Source organism: Anabrus simplex, chromosome 2 (genome assembly GCF_040414725.1).
Source record: "Anabrus simplex isolate iqAnaSimp1 chromosome 2, ASM4041472v1, whole genome shotgun sequence".
In the NCBI taxonomy this organism is placed as follows: domain Eukaryota; kingdom Metazoa; phylum Arthropoda; class Insecta; order Orthoptera; family Tettigoniidae; genus Anabrus; species Anabrus simplex.
The window spans coordinates 264,141,125-264,168,773 of record NC_090266.1 but is presented as its reverse complement, the minus strand read 5'-3'; the positions used below and the strand labels follow the sequence as shown (position 1 = coordinate 264,168,773).

Below are 27,649 nucleotides of genomic sequence, written 5' to 3'. Positions count from 1 at the left end.
GCATTTGCCTAGTGTGAAAATGGGAAACCACGGAAAACCATTTTCAGGGCTGCCGACAGTGGGGTACGAACCTACTATCTCCCGAATACTGGATACTGGCCGCACTTAAGCGACTGCAGCTATCGAGCTCGGTTACAGCCATTTTTGTCAGAATTTTATTTTATTCTGAAGTCTTGGTAAATTGGATTCAGCAGACTGTTATACGTATTTGTAACATACAGAAACTAGAACAGGCAAGGAAAGGGACATGTCCTACCAAATTACGTTCTCTCACTTTGTACTGAAGTTGGCCACTACCATTTTCCCACACATTTGTCTTTTCTTGCTAACGGTTGAACACTTGATAGACTTTAGGTGCCGATGGGAAAGGAAAAAAAAGGGCTAGGACTGGGAAGGAAGTAACCGTGGCCTTAATTACGTTCATCCTCACCATTTGCCTGGAGTAAAAGTGGGACACAATGGAAAACCTTCGAGGCAATCAGTGTCGGGTTTCGAACCTACCAAACCCAGAATGCAAAGCTTACAGCTACATACACTGTGCCGCACAGCTAATTCGCTCTTCCTACACAATAAGAGGAAAGACTTAAAGGTAACGTAGTCCTAGTACCAATCGTTGATGATGATGATGATAATAATAATAAGAAGAAGAATTGCAACATACCTGCCCTGTCTGCTGCTCTCTGCTGCTCTCTGCGACACTGTATCGGTATGCAGGTCGGACTAATCGCAACCGACTGTTATGATACAAAAGAAAATTCCACGCTATCTCTTCCGATAAGGACTTGAAAACTGCACTGCTTATCCTACACTGCAAATAGTTACCCGTGCAAGGAACCAGTTTCCATGTTGTTAATGTTAATGTTGTTGTTGCTGTTTGACGTAGAGTCCACGTTGTTTCAGATCCACAAACTAGTTCTCAATTCGTGCAAGAAACTTTTTTTTTTACTATTTGCTTTACGTCGCACCGACACAGATGTGTCTTATGGCGACGATAGGATATGAAAGGCCTAGGAATTGGAAGGAAGCGGCCGTGGCCTTAATTAAGGTACAGCCCCGGCATTTGCCTGGTGTGAAAATGGGAAACTACAGAAAACCATTCTCGGACAGTCGACGGCGGGGTTCGAACCCACGCGTCTGCCCAATGCAGAGATTGGCTGGCTCCATAGCCGTAGCGCATTAGCAAACGCGGCTACACCGCTCCGTAACAAAAAAACAAAAAAAACAAAAAAAAACCAAGCTTGTCATTTTACGTAACTCTTGACGTCGTGATCATAGCTACGAGACCTCCAGTTTTACGAGGAGTCCGCACCACAGGGTCGTGATATTTGATTTGAAAGTTTCCATATGCATTGGGCGGGATTTGAACAGCGGCTGGTTGGTGAGAAGACAGTAATAATGCAACTCGAACATTGCGCCCCAGTACCATGGATATCTGCAATTGTTTAAGATAACAATACTGAGAATGAATGAATGAATGAATGAATGAATGAATGAATGAATACTGATCTGCATTTAGGGCAGTCGCCCAGGTGGCAGATTCCCTATCTGTTGCTTTCCTAGCCTTTTCCTAAATGATTTCAAAGAAATTGGAAATTTATTGAACGTCTCCCTTGGTAAGTTATTCCAATCCCTAACTCCCCTTCCTATAAATGAATACTTGCCCCACTTTGTCCCCTTGAATTCCAACTTTATCTTCATATTGTGATCTTTCCTACTTTTATAAACGCCAATCAAACTTATTCGTCTACTAATGTCATTCCACGCCATCTCTCCGCCGACAGCTCGGAACATACCACTTAGTCGAGCAGCTCTTCTTCTTTCTCTCAATTCTTCCCAACCCAAACTTTGCAACATTTTTGTAACGCTACTCTTTTGTCGGAAATCACCCAGAACAAATCGAGCTGCTTTTCTTTGGAAGAACCAAACTGTTCATTACTCGATTTTTAGTATGCCCTTAATTATAAATTCATCAAATAATGCCAAATTTAAACGTCTTAAATTTTACATTTATTTATACTTGCTGACTGGGGAACTTTTTGGTAGATGTTTTCTAAATCTGTCCGTAGTGACGTGTTTAGTTTCCCCACGCCAGTATCTGGTGAGTCAAATCTGCTATCTCTCAGCATCAGCCGTTGGATGGCGTTATGTTTACGCTTTTATCATGGGGTGGGATGCAGTCTGTCCGACGATCGTAAGCAGAAGTGCTCCATGACGGCACGAGCGCGGACGGAATATGAATGGAAGGTGGAGTACTTAAAACCGACTATGTGGTGCACTGTCTTGGTCTTTACACCAGCTCGTATCTCCTGCATTCAACACATCGACCACGTGTCAGCGTATTGCCTCCCGTATCCGTGACCTTCATATGATAGACATTCACTTCGTATGCGAGTGGTCACACTATTTGAGTTAGTGGTAAGGGGATTTCACTGATAATACCCTAGTGGCTCTTTGTAAGCGAGCGGTTTTACTTGGTAATATGGTGATCACCTACATATATACGTTTAATTCGAACCATATGGCCGTGTTCTTGCATTCAAAAAGTTCCATTTGTTTGGGATTCGAACATCAACCGTCTCGGTGGAATGATAGCGATGTGTCTGTCAAGCAGAGTGGTTCAGACGGAAAAGTGATGGTCTTGTGAGCCCAAGTGGGGAAGATCGTTCCTGGTTGATTCTGGTAGTATTTGAAGGTATTAAAATACGCCCGTCTCGCGTCAGTAAACTTTTTTTTTACATTCGGCTTTACGTTGCACCGACACAGATAGGTCTTATGGCAACAATGATACAGGAGAGGCCTAGGAGTGGAAAGGAAGCGGCTGTGATCTTAGTTAAGGCACAGTCCCAGCATTTTCCTGGTGTGAAAACGGGAAACCACCGAAAACCATTTTCAGGGCTGCCGACAATGGGGTTTGAAACCAGTATCTCCCGGATGCAAACTCACAGCTGCGCGCCCCTAACCGCACGGCCTACTCGCCCGGTGTCAGTAAACTTAACGGCACGTAAAAGAATTCCTACAAGACAAAATTCCGGCAACATTATTCTTATTATCGATCACTTGGAAATTATGCGACTGGGTAATAAACACAACTGTAAAACCAATAATTGCTACGCTGTTCCAAGGATAGCTGAGAAATGCCGCCCAAGAAATAAGGATAACTACTCCATGATGGTCACTAATATTCTGCGAGGAGGAGGAGGAGGAGGAGGAGAAGAACCACCTCATCAATGGGGTGGCATTGCAGGCTTCGTGTGCGCAGCGCAAACACCTATAATTCGTTCATATTATTGGCCTTAGATCCTTTCTTACAAAACACACCCCAGAATAATCAGTTCAAACAAACACTATCTTTCCATTCGATATAACCCCTATGGGCGGGGTTGATAGAATAATTCCACAGTATCCTTTAAATGTTGTAAGAGGTGACTGAAAATGGAACTCGCTGGGAGCATGGGCTGACAACCACGTGACCCCTAGTCGAATTGTTTCTACTTTCTTGTGCCAGGCTCCTAATTGTCGCCTTTCCTTACCGATCTCCCGTAGGCACTAGTTCTCTTTCTGACCCTACAGAAAGCGTGACCATAAGAGATCTCGCAACTATATCTTGACTTGTGATTACATTCATGTAATCGCCTGTAATCGTCAGTGTCTACCCCTAACGACTCTCCCTTTTGTACACAACCGTGGAGCATATCCGTCTTTGCTTCTTGTATCAGGTGTAAATAGACACGCATAACATTAACGAGTCATGTACTACAACGAACTACATCACTATGGCATTGCAAAGTGTTCAGTCTCTAAGAAGAGGAGGAAGTTCCAAAGCGAAATCGAAGAACTATACATAATGAACCGAAATTCGCACACTCGGGCGTCGCAGCGTGACTCCTCACATGCCAGCAATAAAAAATGTATGTCACAAAAGTTCATCCTGCGAGTGTATCCGGTAGAAAAAGGACGTTGGAGAGTGGCAATCTGGCAACACTGTAACCACATGTAGGGTAAGTACCTCTGTCAGCATATATTAGTCGTGCTATACAGTTGGTACTGTGGACAGAGTTTTGGGTTAGCATGCAGGAGGTTGAGGGGTCGATCCTGGGTTGAGGCGTATCTTTTTTATTTCGTAAATGTAGTCCAGGTGGTATGGTATCCGGCATCTTAATCGTCAACAGCGAATAAATTCACACCCACGACGTGGAAAAGGCGTCTTTCAAAGCTGGCCAATAAAAACGATTGTTCGTCCATTTCTAGGATCGTAGTATGTAAGTGCAAATGGTTTCTAGAGGACCCGCTGCAATCGCTGTTGACGATTAAAATGCCAAATACCATACCACCTGAACTACATTTACGAAATAAAAAGACATACGCCTCAACCCAGGATCGACCCCTCGACCTACTGCATGCTAACCCAATACTCTATCCACTGCACCAACTGTACAGCACGACTAATATGTGCTGACAGGTAGTTACCCTACATGTGGTTGCAGTGTTACCAGATTGCCACTCAATGTCCTTTTTCTGCCGGATATACTCGCAGGACGAACTTTTGTGGAGACTTTTTTTATTGCTGACATGGGAGGAGTTGCGCTGCGACGCCCGAGTGCGCGAATTTCGGTTCACTCTGTATACGTTATGTATATAAAGAAAATATAGTGTCTTATATGTTTCAAGATTACTCACGGCGTATTACGAAGTTCACATAGAAGGGCACTATTTTGTATGCCAAAGTGAATATGCAGAACTGAAAGGCATTATCATCATAACATTGCAAACAATGTATGTGAGGAGAACGAATGTTAGAAAATGTACCTATTATTTTGTTGTACACCTATAGTGGTGCTTAAAACTTGTGAAATATAAAGTTGTACCCATCCGTTTGTATATTGATAGTTAGCCTTGATTTACATAATAACGTGCATTTATCATTAGCGAAAGAGTTGGCTGTGCGGTTTGGGTCATGCAGCTGTCAGCTTGCATTCGGGAGAGAGTGGATTCGAACCCCAATCTCGGCAGACCTTAAGATGGTTTTCCGTGGTTTCCCATTTTCACATCACGCAAATGCTGAGGCTGTACCTTAATTAAGGCCACGGTCTCTTCCTTCCCACTTCAAGCCCTTTCCTATGCCATCGTCGCCATAAAACCTATCCGTATCGGTGCGACGTAAAGCAGATCCACGCGTTAACAGTGAAGCCGCGATGGCTGGTTTGCGAGACCTTCGTGGCCCTCCCCCTTGTTTTTGTGGTATCTTCACTCTTCGAAGAGTCGGATCTGTTCTATTTTTGTTCCGTTTCGGTTTAGGAGAGGATGGTTGCCCAGTTGTACTGCCTCTTAAAACAATAACCACCACCCTAGCGGAGGCTGGTATATCTGACGTGTATTCCACGTCACATAATTGAATTTATAGTTTTAAATGGCCAAGAAGTGACTCAGTCCAGTGAAGGCGGTGAGGAGTAGGTGTCTGCCGTGTGCGAGCTGAAGGAGGTAGTAACATTCACTAAGCAAATAAACTGGAACTTCCATTAGAGTGGAGGGGAAGTACAGTTCCATTCATAGTAATAGCTCACTTCTCATTGGTCGTCAGGATATCTGCCCGCCTAGCGGCCACGGCGTCAAGTATTTAATAATTCGACACCGTTATTTGCCGGTTTGAGTCCCGTTGGTGGAAAAACCACCATCAGAATGTTGGCGACAGGGTAGGAGAGGCGGTGGCATCTAATTTAATATGTTAACTAGATTGCGTGCCAAAAGCATGGATTCTATTCCAACCCTCTCCGCAGAGTTCATATGGGATGAGGGCATATGACGTTATTGTTAGTGATTCGTCCGTCGGATGGAGACGTTAAGCCTAGAGCAGAACCTTTGGTGTTTTTCGACAGGTATAGGCTATGCTTCGACACCGGGTTTTACTCTCTCCCTACCTCCTCCTCATCATCTTCTCACAACCAGGTGCGCAAGTCAGCCATGGGTGTCAACAAGAACGGCCTGCACTAGGCGAGCCGAACATGCCCTCGGACACTTTCGGCACTAAAAGGCACACGTTAAGTAAATAAAATAAAATAAATGTGGGATTTCGTATCATTTACGCTGAATCACACTTCTAACAGTGAACGGGGTAGGAAAGTAAACTGCTGTATCCAAAAATAGTACTGTATTTGATACTTAATGCCGCATGGACGATGTAATAATAATAATAATAATAATAATAATAATAATAATAATAATAATAATAAGTTAATAGTTTTACGTCCCTCTAATAACTTTTAGAGTTTTCGGAGACGCCAACCACGATGTTACCACCGATTTAATACTATTAGCCTCTCTTTTGCTCTGGGCGCGTGGAAGCTTAGTTACATCGTCACTGGTGTCCCACAAAGAGAGTATCAGCTTGCATTCGAGAGATAGTGGGTTCGAACCCCACTGTCGATAGTCCCGAAGGTGGTTTTCCGTGGTTTCCTATTTCCATACTAGGTGAATGCTAGGGTTGTACCTTACTTAAAGCTACGGTCGCTTCCTTCCTACCCCTAGCCCTTTCCTCTGCCATCGTCTCCGTAAGAACTATCTGTGTCGGTGCGACGCCAAGCAAATAGTAAACATGAAAACTGTATGTTAGAATCCTTATCAATGTATGCGGGACTATTGAGCGGAAAAGTCATGATCCCATGGTTCAGATTCAACGTGAAGCTGTAGGTCCTACGGTTGACTTATGATCACGACATCAACATCCACGTAAAACTACAAGCTTGCTGTTGCTCTGCCTTATTTACTCTGATCTTCCTACCTCAAATGACAAATCACGCTAAGCATGAATCATACTCCACCCCTCTAACTCCGCAGTATAACATTTATTCCTCAGGTTTTTTAACTGGTGATATTATAGAACTCTGCAGATCTCAACGTGCAAGTCATTCTGCTGACACAGATCAATCACCTTTAAGGATTGCTAAGTGACAAGTAGCCTGTTGCTATTTCCTGATGGATGCAGTGTTTTTGCTACTGTCTCTTGACACAGGCCAGAACAAAATGTAGCTTCTGCCGTAGCCTCAGTCGCATTTATGGCTGTGAAAGTATGGACTCTGTTGGGAGTATGGGTGATGCTGAGTAATGACATTCGGAACACATCTATTGGGTCTGGACATTATGAAAGGTACTACTCATGGGGCCGGTCGTGCTGCAGTAGCAATTTCCTGCCTAGTGAGGAAATGAACGACAAACTACCTCCCGTCTAATTAACTACACTATAGAGAATACGTGCCACTTTGCGAGATATCGCAAGACATTGATTGCCAGCACACCTAGCGTGACGGCCTTTAAACCGATTTTAGTAGTACACTATAGGCCTACACTATGAATTATGCCGAAAGTGTCAGGTTCCAAGTCGTCACATGGGGTGGTAATATTATATTATGCGACATTTGCAGCAAAGAGATGAGTGATTTTATGTTTCCCCCTAACGAGTTATTATCAATTTAGCAAAATAAGCATTGTATTTTAATCAATGCCTATTTTAATACGCAAAATTGAAGCTGCCTAAAATTATTTTAGAATCTATTTGAGAGTCCGTTTTAGGCAGCTAAAAACGTGTTGGAACAAACACAGCCTGGCCGAGTGGCTCAGACGGTTGAGGCGCTGGCCTTCTGACCCCTACTTGGCAGGTCCGATCCTGGCTCAGTCCGGTGGTATTTGAAGGTGCTCAAATACGTCAGCCTCGTGTCGGTAGATATACTGCCACGTGAAAGAACGCCCGCGGGACTAAATTTCGGCACCTCGGCGTCTCCGAAAACCGAAAAAGTAGTTAGTGGGACGTACAGCAAATGGCATTGATCGGCGAACACAAACAAACACCCAGTCCCCGAACCAAGAAGAATTAAGACGCGATTAAAATCACCGATCCGGCTGAGAATCGAATTCGGGACCTTCTGAACCGAAGGCCTCAACGGTGACCATTTAGCCAATAATTCGAACAAAGCGAAATCATTAAGTTTCATTATTTCTATCAATATTAACATTCAACTTTCGTAAAGCAAGTATCATTATTTAGTTTCAATATTTCTGTCAATTGTAACATGAAACTTTTGTAGTTTCAATCTTGCCGTCTGATGTTTAATGTTGGGCCGCCAGGTGCGCCATTGTCAACATGTCTCTCTGTTTAGTACGGAAGAATACGGAAGTGTCCGGTATTGTCTATAGTGTATTTGGTCTAATCAATCCTTGTACGCTTCATTACAGTACCACCATCGTTTTTTGCTATTTTCCTATAACCGCATAAGCTTTGGTGGTACACTTTGAGGATCAATCGAGCTCCGAGCTGAAGACTAAACAGACAAGTGACAGGGTCGAGATTCCATCCCGTAAACTTCACCAGGCTGTTGCTTATTCCGAATATGAAGCCGTTTCAACAATTTAGTTCTACGAGCATCACCACCATTCCTTGCCACTCAACCCGCAGTCAGCTGTAGATAAAATGTATTGAGGATGTTAACTTCAGATGGGAGATAATTGGATAATCGTTGGGTCCCGCTTCAACTGACACACGAGTGTGTTATAAGGAACATTCAGTATAGTTGTGCCATTAAAACGTAAATTAGATGTCACCGCTGGAATGTGCTTGTCTGATCGCGCACGTGGTCACGTCACATAAACAGCCACTCAACACTTCACAACACCAATACGTTTCCGAAATAATTTCGCTTCATATTGCATACAGCAGCTACACAGATTGTAGATCTGTAGAGCAAATGTTCTTAAACTTCTACAAAATTTTATAAATTCAATTAAAATTTCAAAATATCACACCCAAAAAAGTTCTTAACTGATAGACTCAGAAAATATGAGTATCTGGCTAATTATTGAGGGAGATTTAATTGATTAAAACACGTTCCTTTAAATACACATCGTAAATAAGACAGCATCGTGAAATGGCATACAATTTTTATAAGACATCACAAGAAATTTGAGTTCTTTCAAGCTGCTTTAGGCCGCACCGACACAAATAGGTCTTACGGGCGACAATGGGATAGGACAGGGCTACGAGCGGGGAGGAAGCCGCCGTGACCTTAATTAAGGCACACCCCCAGCACTTTCTTGGTTTGAAAATGGGAATCCACGGAAACTATCGTCAGGGCTGCCGACAGTGTGCTCGAATCTACAATCTACCGAACGCAAGCTCACGGCTGCGCGTCTCTAACCGCACGGCTAACTCACTCTGTAATTTTAGAGTCTTGTGTCCGTATCATGTATTATGCAATGGTAATAAAGTAACACATCATTCCCTGTTTGTATGAAAGTTTCACAAAACACTAGATGTTAGCCTCAATATCAAAATAACTGGGAATGAATAATTTTTAATATTAATTCTGGAGTTCAAATATTACAAACCATTAATATTTAAATGGGAAGGGTGTGTCTGCTTGGTGTGACAGTTTTGTAATGTGTGGTAGTCCAGGAGCAAGTTTCAAGCGAGGTATAGATCCAAATCTAGCTTACTGAGGTACCGCACTTACAAATAAATCCTATATAAACTTTGTATTTTAAAAAAATCGCTTAGTATGACGTCGCTTATTACGACATATCGTATAAAACGACGTATTTTAATCATATTTTCGGATAAATGTATCGGCTATAACGCCCAATGTTGATTTTTGTTTGTTACATATTTGGAGATTGCTGACAAGAATGTAACTCTTATGAAAAATGAAATGAAATGGCGTATGGCTTTTATTGCCGCGAGATCCCAGGACGGGTTAGGCTCGCCAGGTGCAGGTCTTTTCATTTGACTCCCGTAGGCGACCTGCGCGTCGTGATGAGGATGAAATGATGATGAAGACAACACATACACCCAGCCCCCGTGCCAGGGAAATTAACCAATGATGTTTAAAATTCCCGACCCTGCCGGGAATCCAACACGGGACCCCTGTGACCAAAGGCCAGCACTCTAACCATTTAGCCATGGAGCCGGACATGTAACTCTTATTATTGTAGATTTCAAATCATTGTGTTAAATATTTAAGGCAAGCATCGCTGTGAAGATGACGTAAAAGAAAAGGAAAGTGAAGAAAAAGTCACACACAATATGGCGATTAGAAAACGGTGACATGCAGTAAATGTCAGCATCGCGAAGAAATTGGGTGAATCACACTGAGCGATTTCTACAACCTGGAAGGAAAGAGAGAAAATAATTCTCTTTTCGAAGAAAAATCTTAACAATTCTAGCGAGCCGGGTTATCTGAGCGCGAAGATATTGAAGAATCTTTACTTACATGGTTTAAGCAGGAAAGAACAAACAATGTACAGCTCAATGGACCTATTCTTCAAGCGAAAGCCAACTAAATTCCTCGCAGTCCTATCAATCCGTCACTACTGATCTGCATTTTCACAAATACTGTACTGTAAATACTGTAGTTAATTCAGTTACGTTTTTGAAGTTTTACCTTAATTCGTTTAATTAACCATGTAAGTGTGAAGCCTAAAACTTTCAGATGACACTTTTAGGAAGGGAAGAAAAAAACTGTTTGTGCGACTGTCGGCTATAACGACCTTGATTGGCGGTCCCATCGGGGTAGTTACAACCGATTTCGAATGTATATTTAACCTTCTTCGTATTTCTTTCTATATTTTAATTTTCCTTTATGGCTGCTCGCGTACCCCAGTAGTAGCACAGTGAGGGTGAACCACAGTTTGAGACTCACTACTCTAGAGCCATATGAAGAAGAGGAAAATATAACACCAAAGTCGTTGGACGGTAAAACTGGCAGTAATATTTCAGGACAGAAGAGACCGAGAACAGGAACATGATGGCCGCAGTATTACCATCGACCGAAGGTTGGCACAGTGCAACAGAGGTACGGAATATCAGCCGACTCGACAACAGGCTGATCAAGTGTATTCCCTGCTTCCTCACATTCAGAATCTCTCAGGGTAAGACCCGAAGTTAGGGTTCTATAGGGTTTAAAAGGGGGAAAAAAGTAATGTGGAAAGATAGGAGACCCATTCTCACAAAAATTCTTCAATAAACCTGTATTTTTTCATACTCATTGCTAACGGTGAAAAATGTTCAAGTGGTACACTTCTTAAGCAAAATTACGAATAATGTTAGTGAATTATCACGGGAACCACGCAAGAGAAAAGTTTGTCCAGGAGTATGATAATGGGGTAACGTGTCGTACTTCTGCTTCAAAGCCACTGGAAACTCCTGGATCAACCGATGGAAGTACCTAACACACTGCAATATGACGGCTCACAGTTCCAAGCAAGCTCGACAGAATTCGTATAGGTGAACAGACCGGTCAATCCAAAAGGCAAAAATATCTCCTCTTTCTAGACACACATACAATAATACAGCCCGCTGCGCACGTGTCTGTCTTCTGTGAAGAGGAACAGTGCATCCATTACACCCCTGTGAAACATGACATAATCAATCAATCAATCAATCAATCAATCAATCAATCAATCAATACTGATCTGCATTTAAAGCAGTCGCCCAGGTGGCAGATTTCCTATCTGTTGTTTCCCTAGCCTTTTCTTAAATGATTGCAAAGAATTTGGAAATTTATTGAACATCTCCCTTGGTAAATTATTCCAATCCCTAACTCCTCTTCCTATAAACGAAGATTTTCCCCCATTTGTTGATCTTTCCTACTTTTAAGGACACCACTCAAGCTTATTCGTCTACTAATGTCATTCCACGCCATTTCTCCACTGACAGCTTGGAACATACCACTTAGTCGAGCAGCTCGTCTCCTTTCTCCTAAGTCTTCCCAGCCCAAACTTTGCAACATTTTTGTAACGCTACTCTTTCGTCGGAAATCACCCAGAACAAATCGAGCTGCTTTTCTTTGGACTTTTTCCAGTTCTTGAATCAAGTAATCCTGGTGAGGGTCCCATACACTGGAACCATACTCGAGTTGGGTTCTTACCAGAGACGTGCACGCCCTCTCCTTTACATCCTTACAACAACCCCTAAATACCCTCATAACCATGTGCAGAGATCTGTACCCTTTATGTATAATCCCGTTTATGTGATTACCCCAATGAAGAACCTTCCTTATATTAACACCTAGGTACTTACAATGATCCCCATAATAAATTTCACCCCATCAACGCGGTAATTAAAACTGAAAGGATTTTTTATATTAGTGAAATTCACGAACCTGACTTTTAACCCCATTTATCGGCAATCACAACATTATCGAGTTCATTTTGAAGTTGCTCACAATCTTGTAAATTATTACTCAATACAGAATAACATCATCCGCAAAAAGCCTTATCTCTGATTCCACTTTTTTACTCATATCATTTATATTTATAAGAAAACAAAGGTCCAATAATACTGCCTTGAGGAATTCCCCTGTTAATTGGTACAGGTGCTTGAGGAATGCAGAATAAGAGTTTCTTCTAAATAATCTGCGCGATGGGATCGACGAGAAAGCTAACGAGTGTTAGTGACAAGGAGTTCATCTTATTTTGTCAATTATAACCTGTTAATATATCATTTTGTTAAAATCTCTCACCGAAAATAATTATTGCCTTATTCAAAACGGTAACCAAGAAAAATAAAGAAATAACTAAGTGATAGTTGGTTTAGAACTTAATAAGGAAATAAAAATGTCGCCCATATTCTGGTAAATGTCAAGCTATATAGGACAGGTTATCTTTGTAAGATAAAGGGGTGAATGAGAAAGGAATCCTGCTTGACGAAGTGATGGAAAATTTGAATTATTTAAAAGTAGGGAATACTGAGTTTTATGCATTCCTTAACTTTCATGCTTTATAATGCGAGTGTAATTGTCCTCCAAAGGAATTTATTTTCCACTTTGTTTTAATCTCTTTATTCCTGAGGCTATGTGCCCGTGACTTGCAGACAAGTGAATATTATTATCGTGTTTATGAGCTTTGTGTACTTTTTATTCAGGCTAAAGTTCCTCATTATAAACATTAGCAGCCGGATGTGGGGTGCAGTTAATCAGACAATCGCCTTACGTACTTCATGTTACTGTATCTTATCACCGCACATTCGGTCGGCAAGGAGGAGTACTTCGTCGACTGACTGAGGCAGCTAGGAAGCACCTCACTTTCTTTTCCATGGTCACATGATGGGTTCTCTGTGCAGTGCGTTAGGATATTATTATTATTATTATTATTATTATTATTATTATTCTTATTCTTTTAGGCCATCTATGAACGACACTGGATAGCATTTTATTTCATTTTCACCTTCTCTGCCTTCACATTCTGCCAACATCATTTCATTCTTTCCTCTCTTTCTTTCTTATTTACCGACTTCTTTCTCCTGGAAACCTCTAAACTCCTTGATTGCTTGTCTAAATTTGTCTCTATCCGGTAAGTCTTCATCTTTCATCCCAATCTTGGACAAATTATTTCTCACTTCCCGATAAAATTCTGAATCAGTTTTCCTTTGCTTGAATATTCGTTTTGTCGGTTGGTTCCTACCCATCAACATTATGAGCCCACAGAACGGTACTTTTCTCTTCCTCAGCAGTTCAATCACTTCTGTCATCTGAAACGGTTCTTTGGTAGATCTTCCTTTCTTCCTCTCTTCCTAGTGTCTTTCATCATCAGGTTTCTGGTGACTATGATGTCAATTTAAACATCTGAGAGTGAACTCTCGCAATAAGGCCAACTGACTGTACAAGAACCTTGAGTACAAAACTGAATAGGAGAGCCCGAACAGTTCCGCTACTCAGTCAATTTCGAAAGGCTTATTTTACAGAGCCCGATATGCAAGGATCCTTCCGTAGAACATGATGTTGTATTTCACTTAAGATTGGGTCCTCTTAAGGACAGAGTGAACGAAGCACCAAGGAGATGGGACGCCAAACCGGAAGGCGGCTCCACCCATCCTTGTAGAGAACCTGCTGACCTCGTGCTGAACTTGAGGTGTGCTCACTCACTCCACTTTCAGCCTCCAGTTTGTGATTTATCACGCATTCTAGTGTCGTAGTACAAAATGCCACATGGCACATGTGTCATGGTCTGGGAATGTAGCCAAAGCGAGATGCCCCGCACTGCGATATCCCATAACGACAGTAAGGGATAAGGTATGAAAAAGAAGGCAGGAGGAATGCAAGGTCAAATGCGTGTTTGCACCATCGAACACAATTGAGGCAAGCCGCTCTTTTCCTTGGGAGGGGCCAAAGGCAATACAAGTCAGAGAAGACAAAGCATTGGTGCGCAGAGCCCATCAAATATCCTTCGTTGATATTCATGATCAATTGGTTGTGCAGCTCTATGGCTAAATGGTCGGCACGCTGAACTTTGGTTCAAGGAGTCCCAGGTTCGATTCCCAGCCGGGTCGGAGACTTTAAATTTAATTGGTTAATTCATATGGCTCGGGGGCTGGGTGTTTGTGCTATCTTCAGCATTATGAGATTCGTCTTACGTAGGGTCCCACACCGCACACCCACAGACGCTCAGGTCGACTTCAGGGCGTCAGCTCGAAAGACCTGCATTAGACCTCTACGGAGAGCATACGCCATTAATCAAATTACCGGTAATTCATTAATTTAGCCTAAATCACCACGGTTGCTTCCCTCCCAGTCCTAGTCCCTTCCTATCCCACGTCGCCATAAGACCTATTCTGTGTCCGTGCGACGTAAAGCAAATTCTAAAAACAAAAAATATAACGCAACATTGTGATCATAGACATCGATTTCCAGTTTTACATGGAAAACATGGACGCGACTTTCCATTTTTTAAATGTTACATGCATTGCCTGGGATTTGACTCGCGACCATATCGATAAGAAGCCAGGGACGATATCACTCAGCTATACTGCCCCATTACTGTTTTATTTTAGAATTTACGCGGGTTGAAGCATAAGTCATAGCAACTGTTTTTCTCACATTTGCACTGTGCTATCCTGGAATGCATGGTACTCATAGTACATGGACACAGCACGAGATGGCGGTGCGTTGGATAGGTGCCACACACAGGGCGATGGGACTGCAGTGATGAGTCAGGCTCTGTGCAGAATGGATATTACGAGGGAAGAACAGCGAGCGTACATCAAACTGTTCGCTGGGGTCGCAATGTCATAGAATGTCATAGAGAGCTGGTGGAAGCTGTGGGGTATAATGCCCTTCCGTACCGAACCGTTGCGAGATGGACAGCGGCATTTAAAAAGAAACGTGCAACGGTCCAGAAGACTTGTTAGTGTCCGTACTAATGTGTCAAGTGCAATAATTACCCAGTGAATGGGCGTGGACATAAGACTGACATTACCTGAGGTACAAGCCGAAACAACCATTGAAAAAACGGACCATCCACAGAATGGTACACAGGCAATTTCAGCGCTGAGGGTGGGAAGTACTGGGAAACCCGCCATACTCACCGGACCTGTCCCCATGCGATTTTGACCTCAACCTCAGAGAGAAAGAACCGTCATGTGAGAGACGGTTTGGGACACTAGAGGACATTACCAACGCTGTGAAACGAGAGATTGCAAAATTCACAAATGGCGAGACCATTGGTATTCAACATCTTCCGCATCGTAGACGATCTAGGTGACTACTTTGAAGGTTCATCGTAAAGGTTACTGTACTCTCAGAGAATAAACATTATGTAGCACAAGGGTTTCATGGCTGACAGATTCCTGGCTTTATATGCTATAGACCTACATGATAAACCTTACCGGTATTATTCATACATTCCACGGCACCTTACTCTCCCTAGTCCCATGTGTATATTTCCATTTGTCTGGTAGATCCCGCATTAGTGCGGGAAATATAATAGTTGCCATTACTAATAATAATAATAATAATAATAATAATAATAATAAACCAGTAAAACCAGTAGTAGTAGTAGCAGCAGCAGTAGTAGTAGTAGTAGTAGTAGTAGTAGTAGTAGTAAACTGGGGAGGAGACGGAGGTTAAGACGCTGTGAAATTAAAAAAGACACCATGGTAAAAATTTTCAAGTACAGCAAATTGTGTAATGCAAATGTCACTCGCTAAAGGTACCAAGAGTAGTTACCACAACGACCAGACTTTTAACTAGCTGCTCTTTTGGTTGTTCCAATTTTCTAAGTAACTTTTTAAGAGAGTTGGTCAATCTCCAAGGTACTTTGAATAAGGTTATCCTTAGTGTTCAGCTCAAGTTCAAAAGGAACAAATACTCGTAAGAGTTCAGAAACAGAGAAACTGTGGCTTCGTGCCTTCATCAGAGTCCTTTCTGAAATCACGTTAAGTGTATTATTTTATAACACAGGTGTCCACGGACTTCTTTACTCATTATATAACATCTAGGCAGTGGCGTGCACTGAACCCCAGGTACCCCAGCAGCGCTGGGATAAAGAATTTTGTATTTACATGTTCTTATTTTTCCTTAGAACGATTCTTTATCCAGTTAAACAACTGCATACAGCTAAGTCGAGGCAAGTACAGCTGTCTCAATAACCCGTTCGCTTTACCGCAGATCAGGTCTCTTCAGCGAGCTGGGTTTCTTTACCGGCGCGAAAGGGAACTACCCCAGCGAAATACATGTCTCTTCGTTTACGCATGAGCTTCAAACCGCCTCCTCTTGGGGTGGCGAGGTGTTAGCTGTTGGCCTCGCTTGAGATTAACAGCATCTTTAAGGTCTGCGCACACCAACGCGAGAGCAGGAGCGGTGACGATCTCGTCGCGAACTATTGTGAGTACAGTTCGCAGCATGCAGCGTTTTCCCGCGTCCCGCATTCATTATGACAATAGCAATGGCGACTGATCTGTTGACAGAGTGCGATAAGAAACACCTAATGCTTTAAGACATGAAGATTACAAGAATGTAAGGAAGAGTTGTGGGGTGAAATAGTAAAAGAACTGCGTATACCTGGAAAGGTTCAATTCTTTAATTATCACTGTTTGTGACTTCTTTTTTCAAATATTTCTCCGTTCGTAAACTTCCAGATACATGTAAGATGTATACTAAAACTATACACGTATTATTATTATTATTATTATTATTATTATTATTATTATTATTATTGCTACATGGTGTGCAGCATAGGTGTAAGAAGGGTAGTCTAATTACAGGGCACGCCGTAGGATGTCACTATTATCATCATCATCATTATTATTATTATTATTATTATTATTATTATTATTATTATTATTATTATTATTATTATTATTATTATTATTATTATTATTATCAAGTAAATTTCAATTGTGAGGTGTCCCGATAGATATTCTCAAAATACTATGGGAACGACGTTAAATGAAAACAAATTACCTAACGACAAGCAATTATATGAAAGCAAGACATTGGAAGAAATTATAACAAAACCAGGAATTTTATGATAACGAAAGGAGAAGTATAAAAATCAATATATGAAAACAATTTTTATTTTCATAAATTTAAAATGATTTTTCTACAGCATTTCATTCCCTGCGTATTTCCGCCATGTCATCGTACAGTGGGACCCCTCTACCGAGACCAAGTCTGCCTATAAAGCAGTTTTATTGCTGGGCAACATAGGGCACATCCAGGTGAACATGAACTAGTATGTGATGGAATTCGTGTTTTATTTTTGCCCCCTAAGGTAACAAGTTTGATACAACCTACTGATCAGGCCGTTTTGGAATGTCTAAGAAGAAAGTATCGGCACCGCCTGCTCCTGGAAGCAACTGAAAGTGAGGAAACCATCACGAACTTCCTCAAACAGACAGCCACGAAGGACGTAATGTATTGGACGAACTTCTCAGCGGCCGCGGTATTGTAGGTTTCGCTCCCGCTCCCCGCATCTCGCGTTGGTGTGTGCAGACCTTTACGGCGGCAGAGCAGCTAGCTTGGGTACATCTTAGTTGTTATAGTTAACACTCGAAGTGTTCAGCGCCACACCCCAAAGGCTACAAGGAAAAAAACAGTGTAGCCACTTGCAGATATTCTTGCTAATAGAAATAGCCATTTTATAAAATCAGTTGTAATGAAAGTATTTATTTTTATCTTGGATGTTGGGATGTATGAAGTTTTTGGTAATGATTCATTGATAGCACGTGTAGAGTATGTGAGTATGTTTTTCGATGCACGCGGAAAAGGATTTAGGTTGCCCAGCCTGAACACAGAGCCAAGCGCGAAGTAAAATAATTTTGTATTTGGGTGCTCTGTACGAGTGTGTGTGTCGGTAATGGTATATTGTGAATTTTTGTAGCGTCTTGGATTACAGATGAATTTTTTGCGAGTTCTGTGGTATTCTTCGTGAATATAACAGTGGTGTACGTTGTGAGAAATATTTCCCCTCGTTTGTCGTTGCGGTACCTACGCTCAGTAAGAGAGTGAACCTGTAAAACTTCGGCGACGGTAAAATACCTGCTAGATTTTGCTCCTTTACTTTAGGTTAGGCTTTTTAAGTTAAAAAACATGTAGTCCCCACATATTTCTGTGAAAACCATGACTGTACTATTTCGAAGCGTCAGTGGGTGAAACTCTAAGTAACCTACATCTTTTAAATCTGTTATAGCTTAAATTGTAATTGCACCGTCTATGCCGTGAATACCAATTTGAAAATAAGTGTGAGTATGTGGTTGGAAAGATTCTTATTCAAGTGAGTTATAATAAATACGTTCTTTAATATCTTATTTATTTATTTATTTATGTTTTTATTATCTAATCTGTTTGCTTGTTATATTTCCACTTAGTTATGGAGTTTATATAAATAATAATAATAATAATAATAATAATAATAATAATAATAATAATAATAATAATAATAATAATAATAATATATGTATTATAGCTAGGCCTACAGGTTTTCGGCGATGGTAAGGTGGGGAAATGCTAAGACTAGGAAGAAAGCGGCCGTGGCCTTAATTAAGAGATACGACCTCGGCATTTACCTGAAATGAAAATGGGAGACGAGAAACCATTTTCAGGGCTTCCGACGGTGAGGTTCGAACCCACTATCTCCTGAATTTGAAGCTGGGATAACGAAAGTGTTCACCGCACGTCATTGTATCTAGGTATCTGCACGATGTTGTAAAGGAGTCAGTTTTACACGTCCGTGGACATCTTACAGAATGATGAACAGAGAACCAGCAATGAGGACTACAGCGTGTACTTCTAAATCTCACGACGGATGTTGCAAAATCTACCATTGTTAAGTGTAAATACGCCACGCTGCTAAGCCACGAAGCAAGGAGTGCACGAGCGACCTGTTGCGAAGGTGTTTTTCTACATGACTTGTGTGGTCCTCAGACGTAGAAATCACATTTCCCTACGGCTGATAATATTAGAAGAACCATTTGACTGTAACGATATAAGGATCATCTAGGCCCATATATACACCACGGACTTCCCTATCTTTTTCTAGACGGCCCTTTAGCTTTGTTTAAGGAAGTTAACATTCTAAAATGGTAATTAGGAACTAAGTAGTCTAATGAGGTCAGAGAGAGATTTTTCAACTTTCATTGCTTATTAGCATTGAAGTCGGTACAGCGGATGTCCTTTCAGAGGACTTACCGGTAACATTTTCATTGACGACATCTTTACTACTATCATCACTGCTATTACTACTGCCGCTTTTCTCCACACATGTGAGGTCATGGGTGCGAACTGTTTAGTACATACGGATTTGGCCCTGGTTTACAGCCGAATGCCCCTCCTGACGCCAAACCTATGTGGAATGATGTAATCACTATTGCGTGTTTCTGTGGTGGTTGGTAGTGCAGTTTGTTGTCTGAATATGAAAAGGATAGTGTTGGAACGAACACAAACACCCAGTATCCGAGCCAGAAGAATCAATAAAACGCGATTAAAATCCCCGACCCGGCCGGGAATCTAACCCAGGACTCTTTGAACCGAAGGCCTCAACGCTGACCATTCAATATTACTACTACTATAAAATTGCTCTATACGCTTACCGTTGGAGTGCCGGACTTTTATTCTGAAAGGGAGTTCTTTAACGTTCCAATAAATCCACTGACACGAGTCTATTAGATTTAAGCATTCTTAAATGCCACCCGACTGCACCGAGATAAGATTCCACAATCTCTATAGTGCATAAACCAGCTACACAGTTCCTTATACAAGCCTTCTGATGGTTGTATTGTTAACCAACGAAATGAGTAGGGACAAACATTAGGTACTCAACTACTAGAGCAGTGGAAAGAGTCTTGAATGATAAAGAGACCTTCCTAAAATGACAGGCTCGAATTTTTACTTCGCAATTCAGCTAATGTTTAATTAAACTATAATTGTAATGACTGAATTAGAATGAATGCACCAGCCATAAATGAACTGGAAACGATCCTGAAACATTTCTTGGCATACACAATAAGAAAATCATAATGAGAATAAACCGAACACAACAGGAAAAAGAGCTCAAGGTAATACAAAGGCAGGGATACAGCGCTAGTTCCTCCGTCACCAACTCAACTGCTGGAGATAGTATTCCAGTTTTCACCGCGAGCATTAACTTTGCTCCCTACCTAAAGGTTAAGAATGCTGCTCAGAAAATGATTTTTAGCCAATCTAAATACATGCTCGCAGAATTTTCCAAGTTGGAAGTCAGGACACATCGAGGTGAGCGATAGCCCTCAGGCAGTCCTACTCGTGAGCAGTATGCGTGCCTGGCACAGCTATTATTAAGAGGCGCGTGCGTGGGAAGAAGAGTTTGCCGATCGTATCCAATCCGATTCAGACGTGATGAAGCCAGATGTGTTGCGAGTAATGTAACCTAGTTCCCTCTGTGGTACATACTGTACTTTGGTCATCAGTTGTAAGAATGAAAACCCACCAATTTCATTTTTTAGCACATGCAAACTGTTGCAGTTTCAGCTCATTCCGATATGAAAATTAATTTGAGTTAAGTGATCTTTAAAGTCATTGTCCAAGAACACTACAAACAACTTCATAATGATGTTCAGAGGACCTCTAAAAATGTTTTACAGGACTGATTGGTCTGCATTCCTGTAGAAATGTTTTCAATTCTTATGTCTTAATTCACTCGTGAAAATACCATTTGTTAAATCTGAGTAGAAATTTGTCGATAATGCTTTGCAAGTCAGTCAGTCTAGATCTGAAAGTAGCGTGCTTCATTTATCACCGTCTGTTAAGAAAAGATATATTACAACTGCCTGAATTCTAATCGCCTTCGTGCATAAAGAAAACAGGAAAGAATAGTAGTATTCCGTACGAAAATTATGTCATAACCGATATCAATCGGAAGCATCTCCAAACTTTACATGATTTGTATATTCGTGTGGTTTCATGTTGGACACTTTTGTAATCCTCTCTCTGAACTTGCATACATATATAGGTCTACACTAATAGGAACTGAACAGAAGGGCAGGAAATGAATTTAAAAAATATCACGCCAAGCATCCACCCTGAATGTCTTTAATTATTCATAGTATTAGGATGTTATTTCCGCCGAAGTCCTGTTCTTTAAGGATTTAAATAGTTAATCTAAATCTAGAGGTTTTATACGTCAGAATAATAATAATAATAATAATAATAATAATAATAATAATATCTTCATTATAGCTAATCCTACAGGTTTTCGTCGACGGCAAGGTGGGGAAATGCTAAGATTGGGAAGAAAGCAGCCGTGGCCTTAAGATATACGACCTCGGCATTTGCCTGATGTGAAAATGAGAGAAGAGAAACTATTTTCAGGGTTTCAGGACGGTGAGGATCGAACTCAATATCTCCAGAGCAGGAAGCCTGCAGCTACAAGATCCGAAGAATAGAGCAAGATTTCAACATACGTTACAATTAGAATCGATAAGATTTCTCCAAATACCACATTAAGAGCAAGGAGAATATAAAGAGCAAAATACATAAGATTATTATTATTGCTGTTGTTGTATTACTATTTTATGACTAACAGTCCACAAAAACCACCTGAGCTACATTGTTCACAAACGGATGAGTCCACGCCTACACTAATTACACAGCTCTTCTTCCGCATAGTTTGAATGCTATCATATTCCACATTAAGCAGGAATAAAAGAAACTGCAACTCAGGTTTGTTTAACAAAAAGGAGGAACTCTGTTTTCTTTAGAATAAGGAAGTAGGTCGAGAGAGGAAAAAGCAGAAGAATGACGATGCACTCAACAAGGTAAATTAATGACGTCATTCCCGTGCAATAGAGCTTTAGGTAATACTCCCGTTGTTATTTTATATACATATAGGATTTTCGCCCAAAGATGTAGGAACTCGGGAATCGAACAATCAACTAAAGAGAAAAAACATTTCAGTATGAAAATATCAGACATTAATTCTAGCATCATGGTCAGCGGTAGAACAGAAGGAGAATCGGAGATGAGATTGTAAGGAATATGGAGTATTATAAGTTTAATATTGGCTTTGCAAAGCAAGAAAATGTATTCTTTGTAAACAGAGTGGGTCTCACTATCATTTACAATTTTAAAGAGCACCTTTCAAAAGGTTAATTCTTCATTTGTCACAGCTAGGGGATGCTAGGTATCTCAGAACAGCACAACAATATGTAAACTTCCGTCAAAGTACTAATAGACTAAGTACACAGGATGGAAGCTGTCCCAAGCTCTTTCAATTAACGATAAATGTTTGGAGACTGTTAAATCTGTCAGGAAGAGAGCCAAACAAATGCAGTGTTACAAATGAGAATATATCACTATGTCCTTCATCTATTCAATTTGAAAAAGTCAAACAACGTGCCAACCGTAAGGATGGGAAGTATTAAATACGTACGTTTCATATTACGCACCTGAATGCGTTTGTTTAATATTCACGGACATGGCTAACATTTGTTATGATTTGACTGCAGCTTGCGAGAGATAGTGTTCCTGACTAGTACAGTGCATCGTTACCAGTCTTCAAAATAACTGCAGTGAACCTCACCTTGCATAAGCAATGCCCGACCGCTTTCCTAACAAACGACATTCCAGCGACCGCCTCCACTATTGAATGTCTGAAATTAACGACGACTTGGAATCTATTTGAATATGGAACACCCAGTTCTCCTTGGCACGTCGTCGTATATACCAAAGAGTACTACAGAAGGCTGTGGAATATGTCGCAACGGCACTGTCTACGTTCCGCTGTACTAAAGGCTCTTTCAGATCTGTTATAACTATCGCACTGTACACCACGAATATGAAAATGAGATGCGTAGCCAGCAGAAAACTGATACAGCAAGGCAGTGAATTTGCACACTGAGAATTGAAGAAATGCTCGTAAATATGAGCTAACTCACATTCACGCTGAGAGAAAAAACAATTTTCATTAATATAACTCAAGAGATTTTAACATTAATTTTCGGTGTTGTTCTTGTTTTCGTTGATGATTCCTTTAATTCCTTTGAGGAGCACAGGACACCTGTGGCCATTATACCGTTATAGGAACTGTGACCACCTTCAAACATTGTTGGATTCGTGATAATATGACTAATTATTTGGGAATATGACTGGTATAGACGAGAAATGAAACAATATGCAAGCATTTTCATGAAGCAAGGGCGGGATAAATCAGGACAACCGTAAGGACAGAAAACATAAGGCTCACAAATATTCCTTATTGGCAACAGGATAATTTAACAATTAATCTACCTAAGGTCCAAATGAAACGAGACAAAATTCGAAATACGACTGTCCTACCAGTATATACATAATGAACTACATCTTTCGTGCATTGCCTGGCTTTACAAGCTGCTTTTCCTTCAATAGGGTACCACTCTGAATCATTTCCACAACTCTCTTTCGTAAGAGCCTAGAAAAGGCGTAATTTCTAACGTATTCATTATATCAGCCACCTATGTGAGGTCGTGGTATGGCACAGTTTTTCCATAACCATAATCAGGTGTGCGTCGAGCAAGATATCTATCCAGTATGTGCGTAGGTCCTGTAACAAAGAAACGCCCAAAGCAATACAATCCCGATCTTATGACTGCCTGCTCCATAACACCTCTCACCGCATACCTCCATGTCATGAATATCTAGCGCTCCAGTGAAAGTTAAACACATCGAGTCGAAATTTAAACATCGATAAAGTTTCATGGCACACACACAAAAAGTCTGCGCAATGAAAATTTCCAGCTGTTCCATCTTTAGTATTAGCAAATTTTGAATTAAATGTAGTTCAAAGGGCATGTCGAGGTAAAATAAAGGCGTCTGTTTGCTACTATCGTTTTTGGAGTTGACAGTGGAATAAATCATAGTTCGTCTGAATCTCAGAACGGTGACTGGTCTGAGAGAAGTTGTCCTTCATGCTCCTTCACATCAAAAAATGAAATTCGACTATCCCACCAGCAGGTACACGTCCTGATACAAAAATTGAGCCGACTCTTATACGAAAGAATAAGCGCCGCATTGTGCATCTCTCATCCCGTGCTATTTCCTTTCGTAATGCAGTATTTCTTGTCTTACTCTTTAATTCATATTTGTCCAATACACACTTTGTATATAAATGTCCGTGATTCAATTATGTCAGGAAAGTGACAAGTAGCGTTTAATGCAATTTGTTGCGCTGATAAACATCCCTGTATTAACTAGCCACGAAATCTCTATGATAATAAATTACAAACTATGTTCCTTCAAGAAGGAAAGACACAAGCAAAATCAAAGAATAAATGTTTGGAACCTGTTCAGTAATGAAATGAAGTAGTTTTTAATTTTCATTATATCGAGCATAGATAAGCTCATATTCACAAACAAGTCTTCAATTCCGAACATGCAAACTCGCGGCCTTGTTATATCAATCTTCTAGTGTTACTAATCTCGCTTCCTACGCAATACTATCCTCAACTAAAGCATAGTCAAGATGGCAGTGTCTTTATTTGCAAACTCAAACTACAAAAAACAAAGGGAGTTATTCATCAACTGAGAAACATTTATCTGCTAAGTTTCCTCTCATTCAGAGATTGTTGAAAGCTCCTGTAACCAGTAGCATGAAGAACTTCCCATGCTTGCTTCATTAGGCTTCACCCCGTGCGATTCTACAACTTCTATGCCACTGCGGGTACAGACACATCTGAATCCAAGGATAGTTCGGCCTTTTTCTTCTGTCTACAAGTAAACTGTCTGTAATGTTTTCAAAATATTTCTATTATCCCGGTTTCGAATACATTAGGAGTATTTTCTACCTTCTCCAAGAATATAATTCTTTTAGCACGGTGAAATTCGGTTAAAGATATGACAATGATACTTTGCCACATCATGTAATTCAATTCCAGGTCTGAGAGCGAAATTCACAGCCGACCTTCCCAGTTATATTATCTCTCGTAATAGGTATAACCAAAAATGTCTATTACAAAACCCTGGGCAGTTACGCTGACATAAAATTGGTCATCCCCAATTAAAAATCCAGATTGCAAGAATTACGAAATTTAGAAGTGTTTACTATACCACTGAGGCAGTAAAATAAGAGAAGTATTTGCCATATTCGCTCAGGCACCAAAACAACGTATGAAGTTCCAACAGTCTTTTGATTTGTTAAAAATCGTCGTTGTTAGTGTAGGATGACAGGTTGAAGCATGTAAGCTGCAAATTTACTTATTTAGGAGACTTAAAAAATCTGTTGTTCAATTTCAAGTCAATTTATGATATTAGGCTGTTATTATGAAGTGTTTGACAAAGAGGTCCAGTAAGCAGAGCATATCAAACCAAACACGTCTGAAACCTCAACTGAGGAATATCATCGTTGCCGGAACAAAACCTCCTATGTGATAATATTTTTGGAGATATACTGACCCGCAGAACATACATTATGAAGAGCGAGAATGCCTTGACAATATTCACACAATAGTGCACCTTAGATGACAGAACCTCACCGGCCAAAGTTCTAAGCTAAGGAGGTTTTTTCTCGGCATCGACGATATATATGTTGTTTTAAAACAGTCTAACATCGCAGTCAACAGCCCCTGTACCTGTTCCTCAGTGCTGCCTGTAATGACACATTAATTTGCAACTGAGGATAGGTTTGATAGTAGGTATAGTAGCTGAGGCTCTAAGAAAGGTACCATCCTAGCAACTGAAAGGACGAAGTGATGGAAATATCTTTATCTTAGTTGTTAATAATGCAAGAGGCTCGCATCATTACATTTACTTCAACTTCATAGAAACTTTCTTCTGGTATTTCTTAAGACCGATAGTAGTATTTTTTACAAGTTGCTTAACGTCGCACCGACACAAATAGGTTTATGGCGACGATGGGACAGGAAAGGGCGAGTAGTAGGAAGTAAGCGGCCGTAGCATTAATTAAGGTACAGCTCCAGCAGTTGCCTGTTATGAAAACAGGAAACCACTTAAAACCATCTTCGGGGCAGCCGACATTGGGGTTCGAACCCACTGTTTCCCGGATAGTAGTTAGAGTTACTTTAAATATCATCAGCGACTTATGTTCACCAAAACGGACTGCAAACGTATTACGCGAACGATCCTGTCAATGGATTACTTTATTAAATATTACTCTTTAATTTTTCGAGCAAGCTAAACTGCTATGGTTCATGGTGTGGGTTACTGTAGTCACGTCCTAGCGGCCTAGTAAGTGGTCCTGATAGTCGGGATACCAGTTGCAATGGAATGGGAGTGGGCATCTCGGACATATGAGTCATGGCCGTCCTTGTGCTCAGGCGGCTAGAGCTATAAAATCCACCGGTGGTCCCTAACCCGTTAGAGGAGATGTCTTCACTTGGACTATATGTAAGTAGGGTAGCATCCTGCTTCATGAATTTACCGAGCTCAGAACATTTTAAGCAAGCCTCGGACCTATGGGAGTAACGGAGACCCACTCCCATTTGACAGGCGAGGGACTCCTTCGACTCGGAAACAACTTGGCGAACGATATGGAATTCGATGGGGAGCTATCAATATTAATCGTTCTTACGGAAGAAAGCAGAACTGGCTGAGTCAACAAAGAGGATGCATCTGGATGTGCTAGGTGTAAGTAATATTCGGACAAGGGAAGATAACTAGGAAGAGATTATAAAGTGTACTTGACGGGTGTTAAAAAGGGAAGGGCGGAGTCTGCGGTACGGCTGTTCATCAGCAATACTATTGCACGCAACATAGTTTCTGTCAGGCACGTAAACGAGCGAATGATGTGGGTAGATCTGGCAGTTGGAGGAATTAGGACGAGAATTGTCTCAGTGTATTCACCATGTGAGGGTACAGATGAGGATGAAATTGACAAGTTATATGAAGCGTTGAGTGACATCGTAGTCAGGGTCAAAACCAAGGATAGGATAGTGCTAATGGGCGATTTCAATGCGAGAGTTGGAAATAGAACTGAAGGATAATACGAAAGGGTGGTTGGTAAATGTGGAGAAGATATGGAAGCTAATGGGAATGGGAAGCGTTTGCTAGACTTCTGTGCTCGTATGGGTTTAGCAGTTACGAATACATTCTTCAAGCATAAGGCTATTCATCGCTACACATGGGAGGCTAGGAGTACCAAATCCATAATAGACTATATCTTAATCGACTTTGAATTCAGGAACTCTGTTAGGAATGTACGTTTTGGGGGGGGGGGGATTTTTCGATGGAGCAGACCACGATCTGATCTGCAGTGAACTAAGTATCTCTAGGCCTAGGATAGGGAAAGTGAAATCTATCTGCAAACAAACAGGTGGAAACAATGGCAGGAGGGTACTCGGGATGAGGAGATAAAGGCTAAGTTAGGAATGAACTCGATGGATGAAGCTGTACGCATAAACCGACTTCGGTGGTGGGGTCATGTGAGA

General features: G+C 41.1%; 1 protein-coding gene across 2 annotated transcripts in view; it reads right to left on the bottom strand.

Annotated features, from left to right (window-relative positions):
• Window positions 1–27,649, bottom strand: part of bbg (big bang) — a 263,462-nt gene that overhangs the window by 139,905 nt on the left and 95,908 nt on the right. The window contains exon 1 of one of the 2 annotated variants that reach the window (XM_067140568.2): window positions 662–702. The exons of the other annotated variant lie outside the window; for it this stretch is intronic. The gene's annotated coding sequence lies outside the window, so the exon portion shown is untranslated. Of the gene's footprint in view, window positions 1–661; window positions 703–27,649 lie in introns of those variants that run through there. 2 annotated transcript variants of the gene reach the window in all.